Below are 14,456 nucleotides of genomic sequence, written 5' to 3'. Positions count from 1 at the left end.
ATGCCAGCTCCCCGGGTTTCTTGCTGTGTGACCTTGGGTGAGTAAGTCTATTCCTGGGCTCAAGATCTATGCAAAATGGCAATGAAGCTAAACTCCTAGCACTGTCAGGTGGACCTAATGACACTTGAAAAGCATAAACATGAGTGGTGTGCCCAGCACGGTGGAGTAGAGTCGATCTGTCCAGGATCCCAGCGCTCCAGCCCTCTGGTTTAGAGCATCTTTGCACCCTACTTCTGTCACCTCCCCGTTCACACCAAGCTGGCCTTGACTTGATAGCAGGGTCTGCATGAACCACCAGCCAGGTGGTGCCCTGAGCTAGCAGCAGACCCCTGTAAGAGGGCGACAAGAGACAAGGCATGGCTGTGGCCAGGCCAGGGCTGAGCAGGGCCACTCAGCTGCCTTGAGGTCTAAGCTCGGGAGGTCTGAAGGCTGAGCAGGCGAGAGGCCTCTCTGGCCAAGGGCTGAGCTGGGCAGCGCCCCCTGGAAGCTCCATTCACTTCTGGGGCCACCAGTCTTATCCCAGGCCAGGGACAGTTACCCACACACGGAGATCCTTTGTCCTTGGGGGTGCTGACCTAGAGGTAGGATGTGGGAGGGAAGCTTCAGCAGGTATTCCCAGGCCAGGCTGAAATTACAGGGTGAGCGAACTGCCTTGGGCCAACCAAGGGCCAAGACAAAGTCCAGTTTAGGGCAGGGTTTTCCATCCTTTTTCATACTGTGATACATGATTCTCATGGGACCTGGGTGGCCCAGTCTGCTTGTGGCTGGAGATGCCTGGCCTCAGCCCTGCACCCTGAGACATAACACCATCCTGGGATGTCTGTAATCCATTACTGCTACTACTGCTACTGCTAAGTCACTTCAGTCGTGTCCGACTCTGTGTGACCCCATAGACGGCAGCCCACCAGGCTCCCCATCCCTGGGATTCTCCAGGCAAGAACAGTGGAGTGGGTTGCCATTTCCTTCTCCAATGCATGAAAGTGAAAAGTGAAAGTGAAGTCGCTCAGTCGTGTCCGACCCTCAGCGACCCCATGGACTGCAGCCTTCCAGGCTCCTCTATCCGTGGGATTTTCCAGGCAAGAGTACTGGAGTGGTAGTAACAGGCACCACTATAGGTAGCTCTGGGTTGGCATCTAAAGCAAAGGTTTGGGAAGTTAGGCAGGCCCAGGTTCAAGTCTCAGCTGTCACTGAATGCCTGTGTAATCTTGGGCCCAAGGTTCAGCCTCTCCGAGCCCTATCCAGCACCCCCTGAAATGGGGGGTGTACTGGGGTTCACTCCATGGTGACAGTTTAGAGGAAGTCGGACTTAGCCCAGAATCTGGCACACTGTGAGTAGTTAGCATGTGTCAGGGGACAGGAATTACAAGTGGTGGAGGGGATTGGGGGGCAGGTAGAGGGAGGAAGAAGTCCACTCTACCACGAGGCCACAGTCCTCCCCAAAGAGAGGCTGGAAGCACTGGGGCCTTGGAGGGGCAGGCTTGGGGTGAGAAGACCTGGGAAGATTTCAGAGATGGAGGAACGGGATGAAGGAAGGGCAGCACAGGACAAGGAGATGGCTCCGCAAAGGACCAGGAGGGAGGTTATGGGACTGGGCCGTGGATGATGCTGGGAGACAGGAGTCAGGGCTGGACAGGTACGCCGGGTCTGATCGCAGAGGGTCACCATGCCAGGTTCAGGGTCTGGGTGACTTTGCTGAGGTCTGAGGAGCTGTTGAAGCTCTCTGAACGTGGCATTAACTTTGTGTGGAAGATCACTCTGGAAGCAGCACAGAGGTGGGGCAGGGGAGGTGGAGACAGGGGAAGGTAAACGGCACAGGAGAGTTGAGAGGTCCTGGAAAGTGGCCCACGTTCTGGTCTGACCTGGGTGGATGTGGGGACGGCTCTCAGAGCCAGCAAACCCGGGAAGAACAGGAATGAAGGCGTAGGGAGAAAGTGGTGAGTTCAGGCTGGGAAAGGCTCGATAGAAGGGATGGGGGCCTGATCAGCAGGTGGAGGGCGTGAAAGCAGGGAGCTGAGCCAAGGAGGGCCAAGAACCCTGAGAGGACCCGGCCTGGAAATGAGAGTCAGGACCAGTGTCCCCTGCCTTTGGCCATGAGGAGGTGTGGATCCATGGGGAGTCCTGCTCGGGGCAAGAGGTAGGGAATGTGGATGGGGTACAAGGAGCCTTTCAGAAAACTCCACTGGAGGCCAGAGAAAGGGGCCAGACCACCTGGGAAGCAGAAAGCAGGAAGGAGCTTTGGACCAGGCCAGGGCAGAGCAGCAGAGTAACTCACAGGGGAGAAGCCATCAGGGAGCAGGAAGTGTGGGGGCGAGGCGGGGGAGGGTGTCCTGCCCTCATCACTTACCAGTCAGTGCAACGGAGAAATTGGGTGGCCATTGCCTCGTGAAGCTCTTGTTGTTCATTCTCGGGGCTTAGATTACAGTGTTTCAGAGTCTCACTGTACCGCGTCAGCGTCAGGGACGCGGGGTTCCCTTCTCTTCTGTCTGCTCCCCTTTCATGGTTCTACTCACCCCTGGCCAAGGCCCGGACACCCAGCTGTGGTGGGCCAGGCAGGTCCCGGGACCACAAGGAAGCAGGCTAAGCTCTCAGGGTGGAGGGCATGCAGGCATTCGTGCTCCTCACGCGCCCCCTGGGAAACATGGGGGCCCTGAAGGCTAGAGCATGAGGGTCTAGGAGTCCCCGTCCTGCTGAGCGTGGGCGCACGCCAGATTCCAGGCCGCCAAGCCAGGCAGTGTGCTGCCTGTGTGGTGTTGCCACCGCAGAATCACCAAGTGTTGGCACTCGGAGGGGAAGGGCTTGCCTGCCCACAGTGGGCCCGCAGACCTTTCTACTCAACACCGGTTCCACACAAACCAGGTGATCATGGGAACAGTTAACCCACAGTTCCACATATTCCAGGGCAGGCTGGGAAGAACTGCCTCCACCCCCAACGTGGGGGAGCCTAGGGACATCCCAAGCCCACCAGAGATTGTGGCTCTTTCCCCACTTTCTGGCAGGCCCGGTCCAGCTCCCGGTCATGGATGCCATCTCTCTTTCACCCCATAGAACCCAGGTTGAGTCTCAGGCCCTTCTGCCAGATCCCCCAGCGTTCCTCTCACCAACCAAACACGTCCTGCATTTTAGTAGAACTTCTAAAGCTGCACAAGTCTGTGGGGGAGAAACATGGTGGCCCAGCCGCCTGCCCCCTCCTCAGTCCTCTCTTCCAGGAGCCGGCCAATCCCTTTCTTGGCTCCCGCAGGGCCCCTGGCCTCCTCTGAACACTTGGTGCCCGTGACGCTCACCTTCCCAGAGCCAGCGCTTTCCACCAAAGTCGCTGCTCCCCTGAGGGGAAAATTCTCCTCCAGCTGCTAAGACAGTGGTGATTTCTCCAACAGTGAAGTCCACCTGTCCTCACCCATATCAGTTGCTTTCAACCACCTCTCTCTCTCTCTCCAGTTCTTTTACCAACTTAAGAAAGAACAGCTGTCACACTTGCTTCAAATATGCCCTTAGAATTATAAGCCCTTCCAAGCGTTTGTTTGATTCTGTAGCGAATACTGGAGCCGTGCTGGCCAGGATACCGGAGGGTGGAGACGGGCCCAGCTCAGGAGCAGTGAGGCACACGGACAGGTCCTGTGCTGCTGAGTCTCTCATTTCCAAAAGAGGCCAGAAATCTGGGTGTTGTGTGGAATCACCTGAGGTTTAAATACTGACTCTGAAGTCTGAAAATGTTAAATGCTCTAGAGGTGAAGTTCAGCACACCTGCAGCCCTGCACACTGCCTGAGGGGCACGAGTGTCTCTCTGCCCTAGGGCCGAGGAAGGCTCCCACCTGGGGCCCAGCCATTCCCTGGTGACTCTCTCTTGAGGGGTGTGGGGCCACCTCCCTGTCCTCAGCACTGGGTCATCATTTCTTCTGGGGCAGTGCCAGTTTGGGCCCTGGTCTCTCACTACCCAGCACAGTCGGGCCCGCTGAAGTGTGTGACGCCCTACCCCTGTGCCAGGAGGGCGCTGCAGACCATGAAGTAAAGCGGAGCAGCAGCACCATCACCCGTTCACAGAGTGCCTTGTGGACGCCCCCAAGCCCTCTCAAGCACCTCTTGGCTTTGCATTCAGCAGCAACATTTGGGAGTTTTTCTGCTCTGAGCTTGCCCCAGAGGCCTCAGACAAAGGCCTGCAGAGAGCAGGGGCACCCCTGCAGGCCTGTATCCACAGGAAGGGGAGCAGGACCAAGCCACAGAAGCCAAGCTGCCCCGACTTGCTTTACAGGACAGAGGTCTGGCTTGGCTTTGCCTCTGACTTGCTCTGTCACCATAAGCAAGTCTCTTGTCTTCTTTGAGCCTCAGTGTCCTCACCTGCAACATGAGTATAAAATTCCTGGCTCCTGAGGTCAAAATCAAAAAGAGCCCTTAATATGACTGCATATATGAGCTATGACTAGAAATGTTAGGACCTATTATTGCACTTGTCAGCCCTTAACTTCCCCAAGATAATTCTTACCTCAGCTATGACCCTTACACGACCACAGAATTTCCTGCTAGATTCCAAGGTCAAACTCAGGATGCCGCTCTGAATAGGACCAGGCATTCCAATGCTGAGCCCAGGCTCCTTGCCCTCCCTAGCCAGGCCCCAGCCACCTCCTCCACTTCATCTCCCTCCACAAAGCAGGACTCCAGGCGGGTAGGGCCAGTGAGGATAGGGCGAGCCGCTCTGGGCCCCAGGCACACCTGAGCAAGGGTGCACAGTACCAGCAGACTGGATAAGTCCAAAAGCCAGAGATTGGCCCTCAGGCCAGCTCCAGGGGCTGACTTGGCCATGATTGGTGCCTGGGAATGGTCCATTCCAATAAATGTTGGCTGGTGAGCAGCCCACGAGGCTGTGCAGTGCAGCGCAGCGCATGGGAGCAAGGTCAGGACACCTGCGCCTGTGTCTCCAGTCACCCACTTGCTAGGAGTCCTTTTCTGGGCCTGTTTCTCCATCTGTAAAAAGAAGAATTGGACTAGAACGTAATCCCTTTAGTGTTTTAAAAGTGAGGAAGCCTGGGGAGGGAGATTTTGGCTGCCATGGTGACCAGAGGACATTCCTGGCATTCAGTGCTGAGAGACCAGAGGTTCTGAGTGCCCTGCACTGAACAGACAGTCCCTCGTGGCAAAAAATCACATGGAAATAATTGCCGGAAGTGCCCCCAGACAGAAACGCTTGTGGGTGATCTCACAGGTCCCTTCTGGATCTGGGATTCTGAAAAAATCCACCTAAACTCATAATCAAACAGTCTAAAAAGAAAACCTTACCTTGAAATGACAGCTTAGAGCTTTGCTGCCTCGGAGATGTGGGGCTGCTGCTGTTGAGATAAGCAACCGGCCCCAGAGAAGTCTGGAAGTTTCCTCCTGGCTCCAGCGCTCTGTGGCTCTCTGCAGTGGGAGATAATGATGATGGTTTACACATAAGGAGCAGGCTTTCAAGTTTCAAAAGCCTGCTAAACATGCTAGTTACCACTCTTGATCACTGTGCCAAACCTGGGAGGTTGCAGATGAGGAAATCACGGCTCAGAAAGGCTTAGAGACGTGCTCACAGTCACACAGCTGGCAAGGGATGGACTTGGGATCTGAGCCCAGTGGCCCCTCTCTCCCTGCCTTGGCTTCCTTGGTGGGACCCCCGCCCCACCCCACAATCTTCCCCTAAAAGAGGCAGTGCTGACTCACATGCCTTCCCAGGACAAGAGAAGTGTCTCAAGACTGAAATGCAGCCCAGAAGCATCAGACATGCTCCCACCTCTCCCTGCCACACACACTCAAACTCACATTTATACACACACCTCCAGGAGAGAAACCTACCAATTTTACCATGTATTTCAAAAATCAGCTTTGAAATTAAAATTTTAAAAGGAGGCCAAAAGCCAGCTTCTGGGAGCTGGTCAAAAGGTGGAAGGAACCCCCTCCTTTAAAGAATCTCTAGCCAGGTGGGGCCTGGGAAGCTGAGCTACCTACAGCAGTGGCAGCCTGAAAGGCCTGAGAGCAGAGCCAAGGGCCCCACAATCACAGGCGATGCACATGGCGCCCTTCATGCCCCCCCACCAGGCTCCTCACCCTCCCTACCCAGGGTCTGAACACGCAGACATGCAATGACAAGTCTGCCCTTGTGTCAGCTGACACTCTCGAGGTGTGTGAGTGACAAAGGCAGTCTTCACTTTTTTCAGTTGAACTATATTTGATTTATAATGTTGTGTTAATTACTGCTGACAGCAAAGTGATTCAGTTACATGTATATATACATTTTTATATATTCTTTTCCATTGTGGTTTATCACGCTGCTGCTGCTAAGTCACTTCAGTCATGTCCGACTCTGTGCGACCCCATAGATGGCAGCCCACCAGGCTCCCCCGTCCCTGGGATTCTCCAGGCAAGAACACTGGAGTGGGTTGCCATCATAGGATATTGAATATAGTTCCCTGTGCTACACGGTAGGGCCTTGTTGTTTATCCTTCCTTTATATTAAAGCTTATATCTGCTAACCCCAACCTCCCACTCAATCCTTCCATCAACCCCCTCCCTCTGTGGCATCCACCTGTCTGTCTCTCTGTTTCATAGATGGGTTCCTTTGTGCCATATTTTAGATTCCACGTGTAAGTGATATCAGGTGTCACTTGTCTTTCTGACTCACTTCACTTGGTATGATCATCTCTAGTTGCATCCATGTTGCTGCAAATGGCATTGTTTCCTTTTTTATGGCTGAGCAGTGCTCATTGTCTGTATATGCACCACATTCTTCTTTACCCATTCATCTGTCAGTGGATGTTTAGGTAGTATCCATGTCTTGGCTATTGTGAACAGAGCTGCTGTGATCATAGGGGTGCACGTATCTTTTGGAATTGTACTTTTGTCTGGGTATCAGGACAGGAGAGGGATTGCTGGATCATATGGTAATCCTGTTTTTAGTTTTCTGAGGAGCCTCCACACTGTTCTCCACAGTGGCTGCACCCACTCACATTCCCACCAACAGTGTAGGAGGGTTCCCTTTTGAAGGAGTCTGCATTCTTAACCACAGGCCTGCTAAGCTGAGGACCAGATGTCATCCTGTTGCTTAAGATCCTTTGAGGCCTTGCTGCCCAAAGGCCAGTCCTGGACCAGCAGCATCAAGCATCCCTGGAAACTTGATGGGAATCCCTGGGAATCCCTGAAATTCGCCCCGCCCAGACCTACTGAGCCGTCTGGACTTTAACAAGACCTTGGGGTGGTTTGTGTGCACATTATATAAGGAGTGAGGAGCAATGCTGGCCCCTCACTTATTACACTCCAGCCATACCAGCCTCCTTTTGGTTCCTAAAACATGCCAAAGTCTTTGCCATTTCAGGTCTTGCCACCTTGCTGTTCCCTTTCCCAGGAATGCTCTCCCCCAAGGGTTTCACTTGACTGGTCTTTCCACCATTCAGATCTCAGACTAAATGTCGCCACTCCAGAAGAGCCTCCCCTGACAACCTGATCTGAAGTGGGTCCTCTGGCTCGTAGCCATCAGAGCCTTGTAGTTCCCTTCAGGAACACCCCTTACCCCTCTATTTGTACCTGTGCCCTGTGGTTCGTCACATTGCTGTGCCCTCCCTGGGTTGCACGCTCCAAGAAGGCAAGCATCCTTACACAGCCAGACCCCAGCATCCAGCACAGTGCGCGGTACACAGCAGGCACAGGAGAACTACTGGCCAAGTCGATTCTGAATGAGTGGATGTAGGACAAATACACTTGTGAGATGTAAGACAAATAGAGTCATCTCTCAGTTACTCAGGCTTACATTAACTATACTATAAATTAACCCCTGGGCTCATTTGCAGATGGGAAACTGAGGTCAAGAAAAAGGCGAGGACTTGCCCAAGGTCACCCAGTGAGTCTATAGCAGGACCCAGCCCTTTGACCTTCCAGGCCTCAAGGTTTCAAGCCATGCTCAGACCCTTGCTGGTCCACTTGTGCAGCCTGACAAAGCCGGATGTTTGTAGGGGCCACTGACCTACATTGTGAATAATTGCATCATGCAGAGGGACTCTCAGGCCAGCTGCTCTCCTTTCACTGCACAGATGGGGGAGGCTTTCCCGGGCAGCGTCTGCCTGCCTCCTGCTGAGCAGCGGCCGGACCAAGAGTCAGGTGTGAGCACGTGCAGCCTCCGGCCATCACAGACAGGCGTGGCCGCTCTGCTGGGCACTGCACCCTGTCAAGCAGAAAGAGCATTTTATCAGCTTGATTTCTCACAGCACCAAAGCACAGCCTTCCCAGAGCTCCGGGGGCTTCAGGGAGGCCCCTGTCGAGTGTTTAGCAATTAAGCCATTTCTCCCTGAGCAGTACCTCACAGTCTAGAGAACAGGTTTAGACCCACTGTCTCCTTGGAATATGAGGCAGGGCCAGTTAGGGGACTCACCCAGGGAAGAAAGAACAAACATTGGTTTGGGAATCAGACAAACCTGGATTTGAATTCAGCTCTGACACTTAATAGCCGGAGATTTAGGGCAAGCTTCTTCACCTCTTGGCGCATGTTTCCTCATGTAAAACGAGGTTAACACCTTGTTAGGTTCTTGTGCACCTTCAACAAGACAACATGTATAGAGCTCACAGGTCTACAACCAGCACACTCGTCACTCAGGACAAGGCAGCTCTTGGTGTTAGGGTGGCTATTACTGGCTGAGGCCAGCCCATTCCCCTCTGAGGTCATCTCTCATGAAACTGTCCTGATCTTACTAGAATGGAAGCCCCCTGAGGACACGGCTCTCATCAGTCCTGCCTTCCCCATGCCCAAAACAGTTACCTGGAAGATGGCAGTGCAGTACTTAACAGTTATGCAATGAATGAATAAATGATTACTTAGGAAATTGCCCATGTGAACAACAAGGAAGGAAGGAAAATAAAAAAGAGGAAAAAGCAAGCTGAAAGTTCCTGTAGGCCAGTCATCTGGGAAAAGGGAAACAGTCTTAGGCTAGTGGAAATAACACAGTCCACAACTGTACAGAGAAGTGGGCCTGAGATCCTGGCTCAGGCCCTGACATCAGATCCCAGGGGTCAATGCCCTGTGCTCCCTGGTGCTGGCCTCCATGGCCAGCCCACTAGAAGCGGGGGAAGTGCCACGGTCAGGTACAGCCTGGGCCCTCTGACCCCTCCTTCCCCAGTATCCCGCCATATTCCCCCAACTCTACTTCACCCACTGCCCCAGAGTGGGGGGGGGGGGGGGCGGTGGGGGGTAGAGGGGTAGTTCCTCCAATGTGCCTGAAGTCTGGCTTCATTTAAGGCCAGTTGAGTGCCTTCTCGAATAGCATAGGATGCTACTGACAGCTCACCAATTGTGGCCCCACGGAGCCTTAGAAGTAGCTCTGTACGCCCGGCAGAGAGGGTGATCCTCAGCTGCCCGGCGGACCCTCCTCACGGTTATTTGGCGCCCTCTAGTGGCGCTTTTGTGCACGACAATGACACCAAGTAAGCGCTCGGGTAATGGCCCAGGTCCCCTGCCTTCCTACCGTTGCCTGGTCGGGAATGTGTGTGTGACTGCTCAGAGCATTCTGAACTCCAGCCCCAGGCACTGTCAAGATGGATCATACAAGAAAGGGCATGGCTGTTATGTTTGCTTTGAAACTCAATGCAGGGCTCATTTGACTTTGTATTCAGACTCCTGTCCTCTAGCCCCATGAGTACCTAAACTTCATCACCCATAAAACCACCCCAAATCACTGATCTGTGACCAGTGTGCACAGACATGAGAGAGACACTGATGGCCAGCAGGTACATGTGGCTTATTTCTGCATCAGTGCCTGCATGCTGGGAGATGGAGTAGAACCATTTCTACCAACCATGACCCTCGAACTCTAGGCAGAACTCTATGCTTCCCTCCCACCTCTGCAGGCAAGGCTATGCTTGCAGTTAATGGGGTGAATGGGGGGCTGAAAGACCGGATACAAGAATTTAAATTTCAGGATTTGAAGAGGGCAGAGCAGAGCAGGATGGAGGGCACGAGGAGAGGGTTACTGACAAGGCAAAGGGTACTGAGGCTGGAATGCCAGTTGCCAAAGGGAAAAGACAGAGCTAGCTGCAGCTCCATGAAAACTACCTATGGGGTCTTTTTAAAAGATATGGTTTATTTGGCTGGGCTGGGTCTCAGCTGCGGCAGGCAGGATCTTTGATCTTCATGTGGCATGTGAACTCTTCGTTTCGGCATGTGGGATCTAGTTCCCTGACCAGGGGTCAAACCCAGGTGCGCTGCATTGGGAGCATGGAGCCTTCACCACTGGACTACTAGGGAAGCCTCCACCTAGGGGGTCCTAACCATAAGGAACATGTGAATCACCAATGGAAGGCAGTTATTTAGAAAGCCAAGGAGATCTGGAGCAAGGGTGCTTAGTACCTACCACCTGAAGTGTTGAGCTCAGTTCTAGGTTTGCTGATCAAAGGTAAATTGAAGCAGTTTAGGAGGACCAGGCCAAGTTGTGGGGAGAGGCAATACATGCTTCACTTTAGATCTTGCCCTCCTGAGGAAGAGCGTGCAGACACAGGAGTTTGGTATCAGTGGTCGGAGGTATAGGAGAAGGTTCTGGTTTAATAAAAATAAAAAAGAAAGAAAGAAAACCTGTGCAGCCATCTCATCAAGAGTGGGAGGAAGGGGCTCTGTCCATGGGGGTATATAAGCCAAGCAGTCATTGTCAGCTTCCCATGAATGGACTGTTCATTACATTGAACAATGGAGTATGACAGAATCAGTCCTTTCTACCCATAATCTACGAGTTCATCATAAATTATCATCATTGTAGAACAACAGACCCAACCATCATTAATGGGCTTGCTGTTCACGTAAGACTGTAATGGGCCTGTGCTTCTTCATTCTGAGGTCTGCTTAGTTGTCAGACATTGGAGTAAACCCACTTGTGCCATTAGGTCACTGCTGACCTTGGGGCCAAGTCCCTTCCCAGTCTCCTCAATTAAACACTGAAGGGACATCAAGAAGCCCCCACCACTCTTAGAATCTGGGTCGGTAGCAGAGGAGAGGAAATCTCTAGACCTTACCCTGGGGTGTTTCCCCTTGGCCACCACTGCAGAGGGCTCTTGTGGCCCCCACAGCCACCACTCCAGAAGCTAAGCTGAGGCTTTCTGTGACTTGGGACAATGAAAGGGGAATCATCCTGAGAACATGCCACTGGATGATCTAGTTACAAAATGGCCTGAGTCCACTGGCCCCATCCCTCCCATCTTCCTGCATCCATGTGGGAGCATCATCTTTCCCCAGGTACCCAGACAATGGCATGCCTTGAAAGTCAAATCTAGTGAGCAGGGCTAAAAGAAATACTGTTTCCATCCTCCACCTGACCAAGACCTTTCCCATCCCTGGATCCCACCAACATGCCCCTTCTTCCTTGTGACTGACCCTGGGGGTGCCTACTTTTCACCCTCAGAAGTGGGGCTTTATCATGGGCCTTAAAAGGCAACATCCAGAACACAGTTCTTTGATGAGATACCCTCAGTGGGATCTGTGCTGCAGACAAACAAATTTACAAGGAAATCTTCAGCACAGTAAATTTGTTATTGGTAGTGTGTGGATGTAGCGATTTTGAAACTATTTTGTGTCTGTTATAGAATGGAGAAAATGGGTGAACATCCTGATGTTGCTAGAAACCAGGGATCTCACTGAGGGAGAATAAAAATGCAAATATGGAATGGGGAGAGTAAGCAAGAAGCAGTGGTATTGGGTTTTATTTATATCTATAGATAGATGATGAAGAGATAGCTAGAGTGGTGGTGGGTGGATGGATAGATAGACAGATAGAAAGACAGATAAAAGGGTGTAGAAGTAATGATAGCCCAGGATCAGTGAGCACATCAAGTATCCAGATATGTTTCTAAATACTATTCTCTGCTAAAAAGAACCAGAACTCCTCAGGAAAATAGCTGATTCCAAGGCTAGAGCAAGGAGAATACAAGGAGAGCCTGGAACATCTTATGCCTAGAAGTAGGAACATGCTCCCAAAAAACTATGAGGACATATTGAAAAACCGCAGGAGGCAGCATGAAGGGGTTCCCTACTGGCCAAATCTGGAAAATTTCAAACAAAATGAATAACAGTAATGGATTATAAAACACTGAGTCTAAAAGGATCGTAAGTCTATACTGATATACATGAATGAGTGGCAGGAAAGGAAATATCTTATTAACAGTATATTGCCAAGTACTTAAATGGAATGTTAGGAAATCACCATCTTACAGCCACCAAAGTAATATGACTCAAAATAGGAATCATGAATGGAAGCTGCAAGCACTGAGCTAATGTTTGTGGGGGAACAGGATACTCACACAGTCTCAAAGTATCTCCCACAGATTATTTATTAATTACAAGAGGGAAATAGGTACCTCTGAAGTGGAGAGATCTGGTAGACATCATCTCAACCAAATGATCACAAACATCACCAATAATGGGACAAAGTGTCATAAAGTGACCCTGATGTGAAACACCGAGGAGATGAGAACTTCACTTACCTAGGCTTCCTGCCAAGAATGTATAACCAGAATTTGGTCATGAAAGCACATTCAGACAAACCCAAATGGAAAGACATTCTACAAAATAACCTGGAATCTTCAGAAATGCCAGTGACACGAAAGACTGACGTGGGCTGAGGTCTTTTTTATATTGAAGTATATTTACAGTGCTGTGCCAATCTCTGTTGTACAGTGAAGTGACTCAGTTATATGCATACTTTCAAATATTCTTTTCCATTATGGTTTATCCTAGGAGATTGGAATATAGTTCTCTGTGCTATACAACAGGACCTTGTTGTTTATCCTTTCTAAATTTAATAGTTTGCATCTCCCAGCCCCAAACTCCCTGTCCATCCCTCTCCCCTTTACCCTCCTCCTTGGCAACCGTAAGTCTGGTCTCCATGTCTGTGTGTCTGTTTTGTAGATACATTCATTTGTGCCATATTTTAGATCCCACATATAAGTGATATCATATGGTATTTGTCTTTCTCTTTCTGCCTTATTTCACCAAGAGTGATAATTTCTAGTTGCATCCATGTTGCTGCATTATTTCCTTCTTTTTTATGAGTAGTATTCCACTGTATATATGTATCTTCTTTATCCATCCATCCATCATTGGACATTTAGGTTGTTTCTATGTTTTGGCTATTGTAAATAGTGCTGCTGCGACTATAAGAGTGCATGTATCTTTTTGAATTATAGTTTTGCCCAGGTGTATGCTCAGGAGTGGGACTGCTGGATCATATAGTAATGCTATTTTTAATTTTCTAAGGGACCACCATACCGTTTTCCACAGTGGCTGCACCAATTCACATTCCCACCAACAGTGTAGGAGGGTTCCCATTTCTCTGCACTCTCTCCAGCATGTTATTTGTAGACTTTTTAATGATGGTCATACTGATCAGTATAAGGTGGTACTACCGCATTGTAGTTCTGATTTGCATTTCTCTAATAATCAGTGATGTTGAGCATCTGTTCGTGTGCCTGTCGGCCATCTATACGTCTTCTTTGGAGAAATGTCTATTAAGGTCTTCTACCCATTTTTTGATTCAGTTTGGAGGTTTTTCGTTGTTTTTGAATTGTATGTATGAGCTGTTTATATATTTTGGATATTAAGCCCTTGTTGGTAGCCTCACTTGCAGATATTTTTGCCCACTCCACAGACTGTTTTGGGGTCTTTGTTGTTGCTTCTTTGGGTATTGGCCTGCACCACACAGCACGCGGGATCTTAACGAGGCTCAAGCCTGTGCACCTGCAGTGGAAGTGCAGAGTCTTACCCACTGGATCTCCACAGAATTTCCTGGCTTTTTTTGTTTTTAATAGCTTCTTTGGCTGTGCAAAAATTTTTAAGCTTAACTAGGTCCTATTTGTTTATTTTTGTTTTCATTTCTACTGCCTTGAGAGACTAAGAGAACATTGATATGATTTATGTCAGAGAATGATTTGCCTTTGCTCGCTTTGAGTTTTATGGTGTCGTATCTTACGTTTAAGTCTTAAGCCATTTTGGTTTTTTTGTGTGCGTGGTGTGAGGGTGTGTTCTAACTTGATTGTTTTACATACAGCTAACCTTCCCAGCTCCACTGCTGAATAGACTGTCTTTTCCTATTTTATATTTTTGCCTCCTTTGTCAAAGATTAATTAATTGTAATTGTATGTGGGTTTATTTTTAGGCTTCCTGAGGTCTTAAGATTGAAGGATAAAGGGCTGGTTCCAAGACTGACTACAGACACAATAAGTAAATGTAACACACGGTCCTTGACTGGGTCCTAAAAGGACATTACTGGACCAATCAGCAAAATTAAAAAATAGGTAGTGTATTAGATAATATACTGTATCAATATTATATTTCCTGAATTTGGTAGGTATCTGTGGTTATATAAGAGAATCTTTTTGTTCTTAGGAAATACATGCTATTTAGGGATGAAGAAGGGCCATGATGTCTGAAACTTAACTCTCAAATGGCTCACTAAAAATATATGTACAGTTTATAT

At 50.0% G+C, this 14,456-nt stretch overlaps 1 protein-coding gene across 1 annotated transcript in view; it reads left to right on the top strand.

Annotated features, from left to right (window-relative positions):
* Window positions 1–14,456, top strand: part of GABBR2 (gamma-aminobutyric acid type B receptor subunit 2) — a 369,209-nt gene that overhangs the window by 340,328 nt on the left and 14,425 nt on the right. The window lies entirely within an intron of this gene.

Source organism: Bos indicus, chromosome 8, assembly GCF_029378745.1.
Source record: "Bos indicus isolate NIAB-ARS_2022 breed Sahiwal x Tharparkar chromosome 8, NIAB-ARS_B.indTharparkar_mat_pri_1.0, whole genome shotgun sequence".
Taxonomy (NCBI): domain Eukaryota; kingdom Metazoa; phylum Chordata; class Mammalia; order Artiodactyla; family Bovidae; genus Bos; species Bos indicus.
The sequence above is the reverse complement of the archived record's forward strand: the minus strand, read 5'-3'. Positions and strand labels throughout refer to the sequence as shown.